Source organism: Rhinopithecus bieti, unplaced genomic scaffold, assembly GCF_001698545.2.
Source record: "Rhinopithecus bieti isolate Rb0 unplaced genomic scaffold, ASM169854v2 scaffold_54263, whole genome shotgun sequence".
Taxonomy (NCBI): domain Eukaryota; kingdom Metazoa; phylum Chordata; class Mammalia; order Primates; family Cercopithecidae; genus Rhinopithecus; species Rhinopithecus bieti.
Window position 1 is genome coordinate 157,142 of NW_016821166.1, and position 10,872 is coordinate 168,013.

Sequence of the window (10,872 nt, forward strand, 5' to 3'; positions counted from 1 at the left end):
AAAAAAAAAAAAAATCAGGGTGGCTGTGATGTGGGGAAAGAAGAGAGCGAGCAGAGTTTCTTGCCCTCCTGCGCCAACCTTGGGCCCTCCTGACCCCAATAAGGAAGAATTTCCCACAGGCCTCCGTGGAGGCCCAGGCTACCCGGAGAGCAAACACCACGTATTCCTGCACAGAGGGGCCGCTGTCCTCCCCTAAGAGGCGGGGGCTGCGCAGGGTGTGGGGTGAAGACAGCTGCTTCCAGCCCAGATAAGGCTGTCGGGCTCAGATTTTCCATTTCCAGGATCCTCCCCCTTGGGTCCCAGCCCCTAAGCCCTGGCCCCATGGCCTGGAGAGGGCTCTACACTGACTCACTCAGCTCCTTACCCCTACCCCGAAAACTGCAGAGCCAGGAGGGGAGACTGAGTCCAGGAAGAACAGGCACATGTTTAAGGTCTCAGGCAAGCAGGGACACGTTTGTCCCGGGCCACTGGGGATTGAAGAAGGGGTCCCTGGGGCAGGCCAGGCCCAGCCTGGGTGGCCCTCGGAGCTCATATCCGGACTCTTGGACCTCCGGAAACCCACCCAGAGATGGGAGGAAGGAGGACTGGCCGCTCCTCTTACAACAACAGTCCCTGCACGCACTCTTTCCCTGTGGAGCTTGGCTGCTCCAGGCCAGAGGACCCCGAGACTCCAGGGACAAGCCGTCATTGTCCGGGGACAGAACTGGGCCTCCAACCGTGGGCCCTGTCCCCTTCTTCCCTCACCCCCTCCACAGCTTCCCACCAAAAGACCTGGTGCCTTCAGTCTGGCCTGGGCCTTCCTCCCCTCCCCCTTCCCAGAGACAGGGCCGGGAGAGGGGTTATTTATAGGCCCTGGCTCAGCAGCCTTCAGGACAAGAGGAGCCCGAGCTCCAGGGCTCTGCTCCCTGGGCCTTCCCCAGGGGCCTCACAGGCCAGGCAGTGTCCGCTTTCAGCTCAGCAAAAGGCTGCGTCAGTCACAGTGGGCAGTGGGGGTGGGGAGGCCAGGCCAAGGCAGGGGGCTGGGCTGAGCCCTGGGCCTGGAGCCCACTGGAGCCGCTGCAGCCCATAGACCAGCTGGGCTTCCTCAAAAGCATTGTGGAGACTAACTGGGGCTGGGGCTGGCAGGGGAGGTCTCGGAGGCACCAACCCCTCCTCAGCAAGGCCTGGAGGTGCCATCAAACTGCCGCTTCCCCTATAGCCCCCAGCTGTATCTTGATTTGATAATCTGTTCCAGCTAGGACCCCTAACCCTGACTCATGGGTCCCCTCGCCAACAGGGTAATGCCTGAAGGGGCCATTCAAGGCCCTTCCTAACCAGCCCCCCACCCACCTCTCCAATCCCCCTTTCTCAGCCGCTGCCGCCCACAAACGCACAAACACAAAACTCTTTCGCACTTCTGTGATTGTGCCTGGCCTTGTACTTCTCAAATGGACACATTCCTGCTCATTCTCCAGATCAGGGTCCAGCTTAACCACTCCCTCCTCTGAGAAGCCCTCCCTGATAAAGCCTGTCCTTACCTCTTTACCTCCACTAACCCCGCATGGTGTCCACGAGGACACATCCGTCCTCGCACTCCCCGTCTTCCTCCTCCAAAACAGAGCTTGTGTTTCTCAAGCAGTGGTCTCTGTTTAGCGTGTGTCTGTGTGGGCCACCTGCCCCCCATCAGGCGAGGGGCTCCCTAAAGGGCAGGACCCACCTCCTTGTCCGTCTGTCCCCATCCCTCACCCGCACTGCATCAGCCAATGCTTGATGAAGGAGTGAATGAGTGAACTACTGAATAAACAATGGATGACGAAGAGGAGAAGGGAGGGAAGGGAAGCAGGAAAGACCCCGTTTGTGTCTCCTGAGCCCAGGGTAACCGCGTGGTGTCCCAGTGGGCGGGAAGGCGGCAGGGGCAGCTCAGGCCAGGTCTCGGTGACATGGCTCGGCCCTGGGCAGCAGCCAGATCGGTCACCCTCATTCTTTCCAGATCAAAGTTCCCCCAGGGAACAGCCTGGAACCTGACACTGGCACCGGGAGGGTGGAGCCAACTGGCCCATGCAGGAGGAGGGCACCGTGAGGCCGGGCGCCTGTCCCCAGATCCAGGGACACCAGGCCAGCAGCCAGGAGGGACTGGATACAATAGGCACGCTTACTCCAGCCCCAGCCCAGCCCCAGCCAATACAGGGCCGCACGGGTAGTGGGAGGAACCCCTGGCTCCAGGTCTTTTTGACGTGGACTCCCCAGAGCTCTGATCCCCCATGGCCCGGGACTCGTTCCCTGCACGGCCACCTCCTGCCACCTCCTGTACCAACGTTGACTCACCCCAACTCCACCTCCTGAAGCCTCACTTTCAGATGCCCTCCAGGTATTCCCTCCACCTCCCAGTCTCTGTTTCTCTGTCTTTGCGCCTCTCTGTCTTGGCTCTCCATATTTCTTTTTTCACTTTCTTTATTTTTATTTTTTTGAAGACAGAGTCTCGCTCTGTCGCCTGGGCTGGAGTGTAGTGGCACAATCTCTGCTCGCTGCAACCTCCGCCTCCCGGGTTCAAGCAGTTCTCCTGAATCAGCCTCCTGAGTAGCTTGGGACTACAAGTGCCCACCATCCCACCTGGCTAATTTTTCTTTCTTTTTCTTTTCTCTTCTCTTCTTTTCTCTCTTCTTTCCGTGTGTTTTTTGTAGAGATGAGTTTCGCCATGTTGGCCAGGCTGGTCTCGAACTTCTGACCTCAAGTGATCCACCCACCTCGGCTTCCCAAACTGCTGGGATTACAGGCGTGAGCCACCACGCCCAGCCGGTATTTCTGTATTCCTCTGAATTATTTGTTCTCTCCTGGGTCCTGTATCCCTTGTTCTCTCTCTCTATCTTGCTATGTCTCTAGACAGAAAGAACTGCAGTGAGGTGGCATGGTAGCCCTCTCCTCTAAGGAGGTAGCTGTCTTCACGTATCTCCCTCCTCTCCAGGCCCTGGTCCCTACAGCCTGCAGGGAACAGATCGCTCCTGATGGTGGGCTGGGGATGGGAGAGAGTGGGAGAGAGACCCCATTGCCCCTGCTGCAGCCAGGCCTCCTTGGCAGTCTCAGACTCTTGCGTCTGAGTCTAGTGAGTAGGCAGGGGGGAAGTGGGCAGAGCATGTCTGGGTCAGAGGGCTGGTGTCCCCAAGCAAGGCCCTGAGTCTGCCACTCTCCGGTCCTTTCCCCTTCCACTCTTGGCTGTGGAAAAGCACGCCACTGTCAGAGGGAGCATGGACTTCATGCCCCCCACCCTTGTGTGCAAGCTCAGGCACGAGGGCACGCTTGAGTACACACAGCAGAGAGATCCGCAGGACTCTGGATCCCAGTCACGGCTCACCACTCTTTGGGCCTCAGTTTCCTTATCTGTAAAATGGGCATCATAAATCAGTTCATGTTTGTAAGTCCCTTACAAAGGCCCTTATGTCTGATACATAGTGATCACACACATACACACACACATGAAAATTAATGAATATGCATATATGTTTAAAATGGACTTTTAATAAAAACTAGAGGTTGCTTTCACCTTTGTCCTGTTGCCCCAGGCTGAGCTGGACCTTGATCACCAACAGGTCCAAACAGGCTTGATGTGAGTCGTTGTTATGCAAGCTGAAGAATAACACACAGCTCTAGGGTATGTGCATTTCTGCAGATCTGCTTGTGGAACAAAATTTAGTTAACAGCAGCTGTATCACACACGTAGATAAGTCACAATGCTTCTGATTGAGATCGTGGAAACCATTTCCTTCTGCTTCAAACATATAGACACGTGATCTCTTAAAAAGTTAATAATGGGCCGGGCGCGGTGGCTCAAGCCTGTAATCCCAGCACTTTGGGAGGCCGAGACGGGCGGATCACGAGGTCAGGAGATCGAGACCATCCTGGCTAACACGGTGAAACCCCATCTCTACTAAAAAATACAAAAAACTAGCCGGGTGAGGTGGCGGGCGCCTGTAGTCCCAGCTACTCGGAGGCTGAGGCAGAAGAATGGCATAAACCCAGGAGGCGGAGCTTGCAGTGAGCTGAGAACCGGCCACTGCACTCCAGCCCGGGCGACAGAGCGAGACTCCGTCTCAAAAAAAAAAAAAAAAAAAAAAAGAAAAAAAAAGTTAATAATGACACAAACACGATCAATAACAAAAGACAGTTTTGTAGACCAAAAATGGAGACTTCTCCTAATGACACAAACATGATCAATAACAAAAGATAGACAGTTTTGTAAACCAAAAATGGAGACTTCTCCTTAAGAGAAAGGAGACAGGAGCCGGCAGGGGAGACTGGCAGTCTCTGGGGGCGGGGACGACAGCAGGGCTGAAGTTGGAGGGGATGGGCCACGGTGTAGATGCCCAGCAGGACTGGGTCCTGAGCCTGGCTGGCACTGGGACCCACGCTGCCAGTTAGTGAGCATCAGCCAGAGTGGCTACACCTCCTCTCCAAGGTCATGGCAAAGACCAAGCCATGTGCCTGTGGCTCAGCAGAGCCACCAAGCTCCCAGGGACTTTCCCAGAAATGCATCACTCACATGAAGTGGAGACCCACAGCAGACATTTCTGAGGAAACCTCTGTCTGGAGCCCAGCCCAATATCAACCAAGCTGAGGCCACTAACAGATGGCCTTGGTTTTTACAGACTCTCCAGATAACCTCACAACCTGAGAGCACTAAGGAAGACCAACCTCATGAAAGCAAACAAACTCAGCAAACAGGGGAACTGATCACTGAGAAAATGGTTTTGGAGCTTCCTTAAAACCACTTTAAAGAAAGTATCTTTTTTTACATTTTATTTTATTTTGAGATGAGGTTTCATTCTTATTGCTGCTGGAGTGCAATGGCAAGATCTCAGCTCACTGCAACCTCTGCCTCCCAGATTTAAGTGATTCTCCTGCCTCAGCCTCCCAAGCAGCTGGGACTAAAGGTGTGTGCCACCACACCTGACTAATTTTTGTATTTTTAGTAGAGGTGGGGTTTCACCATGTTGGTCAGGTTGGTCTCAAACTCCGGACCTCAAGTGATCCACCCGCCATGGCCTCTCAAAATGCTAGGTTTACAGGCATGAGCCACCACGCCTGGCCTTAAGAAAGTATCTTTAAAGTCCTCAGAGAAATAAAAAGGGTGCAGCAACCATGAAACAAGAAAAGGAAGTCAGGCTCACTCGTAGGTGGGAATTGAACAATGAGATCACTTGGACACAGGGTGGGGAACATCACACACCGGGGCCTATTGTGGGGAGGGGGCAGAGGGGAGGGATAGCATTAGGAGATATACCTAATGTAAGTGACGAGTTAATGGGTGCAGCTCACCAACATGGCACATGTATACATATGTAACAAACCTGCACGCTGTGCACATGTACCCTAGAACTTAACATATAATAATAAATAAATAAATAATAAATAAATAAACTGCTTAAAAAAAGGTAGTCATGAAATAAGAATAGGACAAATGACAAAGATTCCATTAGAAATCTAGAGAATTAAAATTACAGTAAAATTAAACCTTAAAAGGCAGGTTGAATATCTGATCAAATACAGATGGGGGAAAACATAATCCAGCACTAAAAGATAGAAAATATGGGCCCGGTGCAGTGACTCACACCTGTAATCCCAGCACTTTGGGAGGCCGAGGCAGGTGGATCACTGGAGGTCAGGAGTTCAAGACCAACCTGGCTAACATGGTGAAACCCCATCTGTACTAAAAATACAAAAATTATCTGGGCACAGTGGCACACACTTGCAATCCCAGCTACTTGGGAGGCTGAGGCAGGAGAATCACTTGAACCCAGGAGGTGAGGTGGAGGTTGCAGTAAGCCGAGATCATGCCACAGCACTCCAGGTCCTGATATGAGGAAAAGAGAAAGGGAGCAGGAAGACTGCAAAATACTGCTGAGATAAATTAAAGAAGACCTAAAGAAATGGGGAGATATACCATATTCATGGACCTTAAGACTCAACATTGCCAGTTCTCAAATTTATCTATAGAGTATCACTATCCCAATCAAAATTTCTGTAGGCACTCATTCTTAAAAACAGACTAGTTAATGCTAAAATTTACCTAAAAATTTTTTTAAATAAGAAATATGGGCCAGGCGTGTTGGTTTATACCCGTAATCCCAGCACTTTGGGAGGCCGAGGAGGGTGGATCACTTGAGGTCTGGAGGTCAGGAGTTCAAGACCAGCCTGGCCAATATGGTGAAACCCCATCTATACTAAAAATACAAAAAGTTAGCCATTCATGGTGGCAGGTGCCTGTAATCCCTGCTCCTTGGGAGGCTGAGACAGGAGAATTGCTTGAACCCAGGAGGTGGAGGTTGCAGTGAGCTGAGATTGTGGCACTACACTCCAGACTGGGTGACAGAGCAAGACTCTGTCTAAAAAAAAAAAAAAAAAAGAGCAGAAAGAAAAAAAGAAACACATTGGAGGACAAAACTATTCAATTTTGAGATGTATTATAAAGCAGATAGTGTTCTCTCACTGGAAGGATAAACAGGGATATCAATGGAACAGAATAGAGTCCAGAAATAGGCTCACAAACAGTCAGCTGATTTTATCCAATGGTAACTCAGTGGGAAAAAGGATAGTATTTCATATACATAGTGCCAGAATAATTAGATTACCTGTATGCCAAAATTAAATTTAAAAAACCTTGACCTTGCCGGGCACGGTGGCTCAAGCCTGTAATCCCAGCACTTTGGGAGGCCGAGATGGGCAGATCATGAGGTCAGGAGATCGAGACCATCCTGGCTAACACGGTGAAACCCCGTCTCTACTAAAAAAAAAAAAATACAAAAAACTAGCCGGCGAGGTGGCGGGCGCCTGTAGTCCCAGCTACTCGGGAGGCTGAGGCAGGAGAATGGCGTAAACCCAGGAGGCGGAGCTTGCAGTGAGCTGAGATCCGGCCACTGCACTCCAGCCTGGGTGACAGAGTAAGACTCCATACCCTAAAATGAATTTGAAATAAATCATAGACCTAAATATAAGAGCTAAAACCATAATACTTCTAGAATAAAACACAGGACAAAATCTTTGTGATCTTGAGTTAGGCAAAGATTCCTTCAATGGGAAACAAAAGCAAAATGATAAATAGAACGTTACCAAAATTTTAAAGTTCTGACCTTTAAAGATGCTTTTAAGAACATGAAAAGGCAAACCGCAGATTGAGAGAAAACATACACGGGAAATTTGTTTAACTATACAGTTAACAGGGTTGCTAAACATAAATAAATTTTAAGAATAAATTTAAAAAATAATAATTTATCTGATAAAGGACTTGTATCCAGCATGCGCAGGGAACTCTTAAAATTCAGTAGTAGGCCGGGCACAGTGGGTTATGCCTGCAATCACAGAACTTTGGGAGGCTGAGGTGGGTGGATCACCTGAGGTCAGGAGTTCAAGACCAACCTGGCCAACATGGTGAAAACCCATCTCTACTAAAATATAAAAATTAGCTGGGCATGGTGGCAGGCACCTGTAATCCCAGCTACTTGGGAGGCTGAAGCAGGAGAATCGCTTGAACCTGGGAGGCAGAGGTTGCAGTGAGCCGAGGTTGCACCAATGCACTCCAATCTGGGTGACAAGAGTGAGACTCTGTCAAAAAACACCACCACCACCTCAGTAATAAAATAAAATCACCTGATTTTTTTAATGGGAAAAAGATTTCAACAGACATTTCAGCAAAGAAGATATATGAGTAGCAATAAATGAATAAAATGATGTCCAATATCATTAGACATGAGGGAAATGGAAATTAAAACTATAATGAGATACCACTACACACACACACACACACACACACACACACACATACCTTAAAAACCGACAATACAGGCTGGGCGCGGTGGCTCACACCTGTAATCCCAGCACTTTGGGAGGCCGAGACGGGCGGATCACAAGGTCAGGAGATCGAGACCATGGTGAAACCCCGTCTCTACTAAAATACAAAAAATTAGCCGGGCGCGGTGGCGGGCGCCTGTAGTCCCAGCTACTCAGGAGGCTGAGGCAGGAGAATGGCGTGAACCCGGGAGGCGGAGCTTGCAGTGAGCCGAGATCGCGCCACTGCACTCCAGCCTGGGCGACAGAGCGAGACTCCGTCTCAAAAAAAAAAAAAAAAACCGACAATACTTAAGTGTTGCCAAGAATGAGCAACTGGAATGTTCATCCCATGCTGGTGGGAAAGCAAAATGGTAGAGTTATTTTGGAAAATAAATTGGTGGATTTCTTGCTGAGTTAACCATATACTTACCATATGACCCGGCAATCTCACTCAGATATTTATCCAAGAAGAATGAAAACATACGTCCCCAAAAAGGCTTGTACACAAATGCTTATAATGCCTATATTCACTATAGTAAACAATTGGAAACAATCCAGTCTACATTAACAGGTGAATCGATACATTGTGGTACATAGATACAATAAACACTACTCAGCAATCAAAAGAAAAAACAGATGCACGGAATGACATGGATGCTTCTCAAAGGCTTCATGCTAAGTGAAAGAAGAAATGAACAAGTACATCTTGTATGATTCCATTTACAATATATAAGTCCTCAAAACATGATTTCTTAGGTAAAGACCAACATATACGGATCAAAATCAGATGAGTGGTTGTCAAGGAGCAGAGGTAAGGGGTGGAGCAAAGGGGGACTAGGAAAATGCTCAGTTGTTGGAAAAGTTCTTTGTCTTTTTTTTTTTCAGGTGTTAGAATGAATGTTTTATTGTCATCCAGATGGCATTTGGGTTTATAGTCTTCATACTTTGTTTGTTTTTTTTTTTTTTGTAAATTAAAAATAATTGGCCGGGCGCGGTGGGCTCAAGCTGTAATCCACCACTTTGGGAGTCCGAGACGGAGCGGATCACGGGTCAGGAGATCGGACCATCCCTGGCGTACACGGTGAACCCCGTCTCTACTAAAAAATACGAAGCTAGCGGGGCGAGGTGCGGCGCCTGTAGTCCCAGCTACTTGGGGGCTGAGGCAGGAGAATGGCGTGAAACCCGGGAGGCGGGAGCTGGCAGTGAGCTGGATCTCGGCCACTGCACTCCAGCCTGTGGGGCGAGCAGAGCCGAGACTCCGTGCTCCAAAAAAAAAAAAAAAATTACAAGTTTTAAATAGCCAAATGGGCTGGTGTGTTTTTCAGAAACACGATTAGACTCATTCATTCATGGTGGCTTCAAGTTTTTCTGCTTCAAGGAATACCACATTGAAATGCTTTCCAGAGAGGGGATAAAGAAAGGCTTGATCATTCTGCAAGGCCCATACCACGTGGCTGAGAAGTCATCTACTACAAGTTTATCGCCTGCGGCATCCAAGGCTTCCTAAAAAGCAACCTCGCTCTTGACCTGCTTCACCATCTTGGCTGCTGAGGTCTGATGAGCGGCTGTCTTTTTTTTTTTTTTCTTTTTAAATAGGAAATGACCGTTTTCATTTGTAGCCTGTTACCCCATAATTCTTTAGGATGTTCAAAGTTGGAGTGACCACATGCCTGTCCCTGTTCCTCTTGACACTCAGTGAGCAGCCATCTGAGTAAGTGGAAGTGTGACATTTGCTCCAGGTATTATATCAGGAGCCTTAAATCCAGAATTTGCTGGATTGAGTCTTTTAGCCCAACAGTTTGCCACCATTGCCAGATTTGGGAGCATCCAAGGAGAGACCGCAAATCATAATGGGTTGGTGCAGGGCTCCCCCATACTCAAAAAACTGTCCGTGTGTTTTCCGGGCAAGCGTCTCTTTCTCCTCGAATACAACAATCTTGGTTACACCGACGGCAGTGCAATAGATCGGTCCATACACTGATCTAAGAACATCCTGATGGTACAACATGTTGTCATTCGCACTCTACCAGCCACTAGTCTATAACCTGGTCAAGTAGCTCTTTCTCTGGGGACTCGAATTCTGTTGTCAAAGCAAAGACCAGTGATCCCACCCACGGTCTCGAATTAATTAAACCAGTTAGTCGCCAGCCCTGCGTTGTAATTGAGTGACAGGTTGGTACCATCCCCGTGTGTTGGTCTTTGGAGAGACACCATCAGGGTCTTGAATCATTTTTGAGCCTGGAGACTATTAACACACATTGTGTCCCTTGACTCTGCTGTTACGTTGCCCACCCGGTCACAACAGTGCCGAGGTACAGATGATATCTCGAAGGATGTGAGTTCCGGGTCCTTCCCTTTGAGGATTTCACCATACAGTGTTTTGATTTTGTTCTTTCCACTACTGGAATCGCAACACACCACTCCCTGGAGAGTCCTACAGAGATAAGAGATTCTCACGTAACGCCTCAAACCAAAAGCAGGGAAACACCTAACTTGCTGTGATGGGGTGAGGTGTGATCAATGGGTTGGATCGAGCCTCGATTTGGTGCTCTAACTCTCCCACTTCCCCAGTGCCAGGACATGGTTCCTCCACATAGGTTGGGTACTGTCCAAATTTCCCACTTAGCTCAAAGGACTTCCGCCCAGGAAATGGTCATGCAGAGGGAGGCTTGGAGCTGTCCACTGGGTCCTCCACGGTGAACTATAGTGTTGGCTGCGGGAGTGATCGGTTCCTTTGTTGTCTTAATTGTGGTGTCAGTTGCTGGCAATATACACAAAAATTGGTGACTTTTACTTTATGTAAATTATACCTCAGCTGGGCACGGCGGCTCATGCCTGTAATCTCAGCACTTTGGGAGGCTGAGGTGGGTGGATCACGAGGTCAGGAGTTCGAGACCAGCCTGACCAATATGGTGAAATCCCATCTCTACTAAAAATACAAAAGTTACCTGGGCTTGGCAGCGGGTACCTGTAGTCCCAGCTACCTGGGAGCGGGCTTGGCAGTGGGCGCCTGTATTCTCAGCTACCTGGGAGGCTGAGGCAGGAGAATCGCTTGAACCTGGGAGGCAGAGGTTG

General features: G+C 49.3%; 1 long non-coding RNA gene across 1 annotated transcript in view; it reads right to left on the bottom strand.

Moving 5' to 3' along the window:
• Positions 1 to 9,096: 9,096 nt before the first annotated feature.
• Positions 9,097 to 10,872, bottom strand: part of LOC108520733 (uncharacterized) — a 14,558-nt gene continuing 12,782 nt past the window's right edge. The window contains exon 3 of the long non-coding RNA XR_001882989.1: positions 9,097 to 10,231. This is a non-coding gene — a long non-coding RNA (uncharacterized LOC108520733). The remainder of the gene's footprint in view (positions 10,232 to 10,872) is intronic.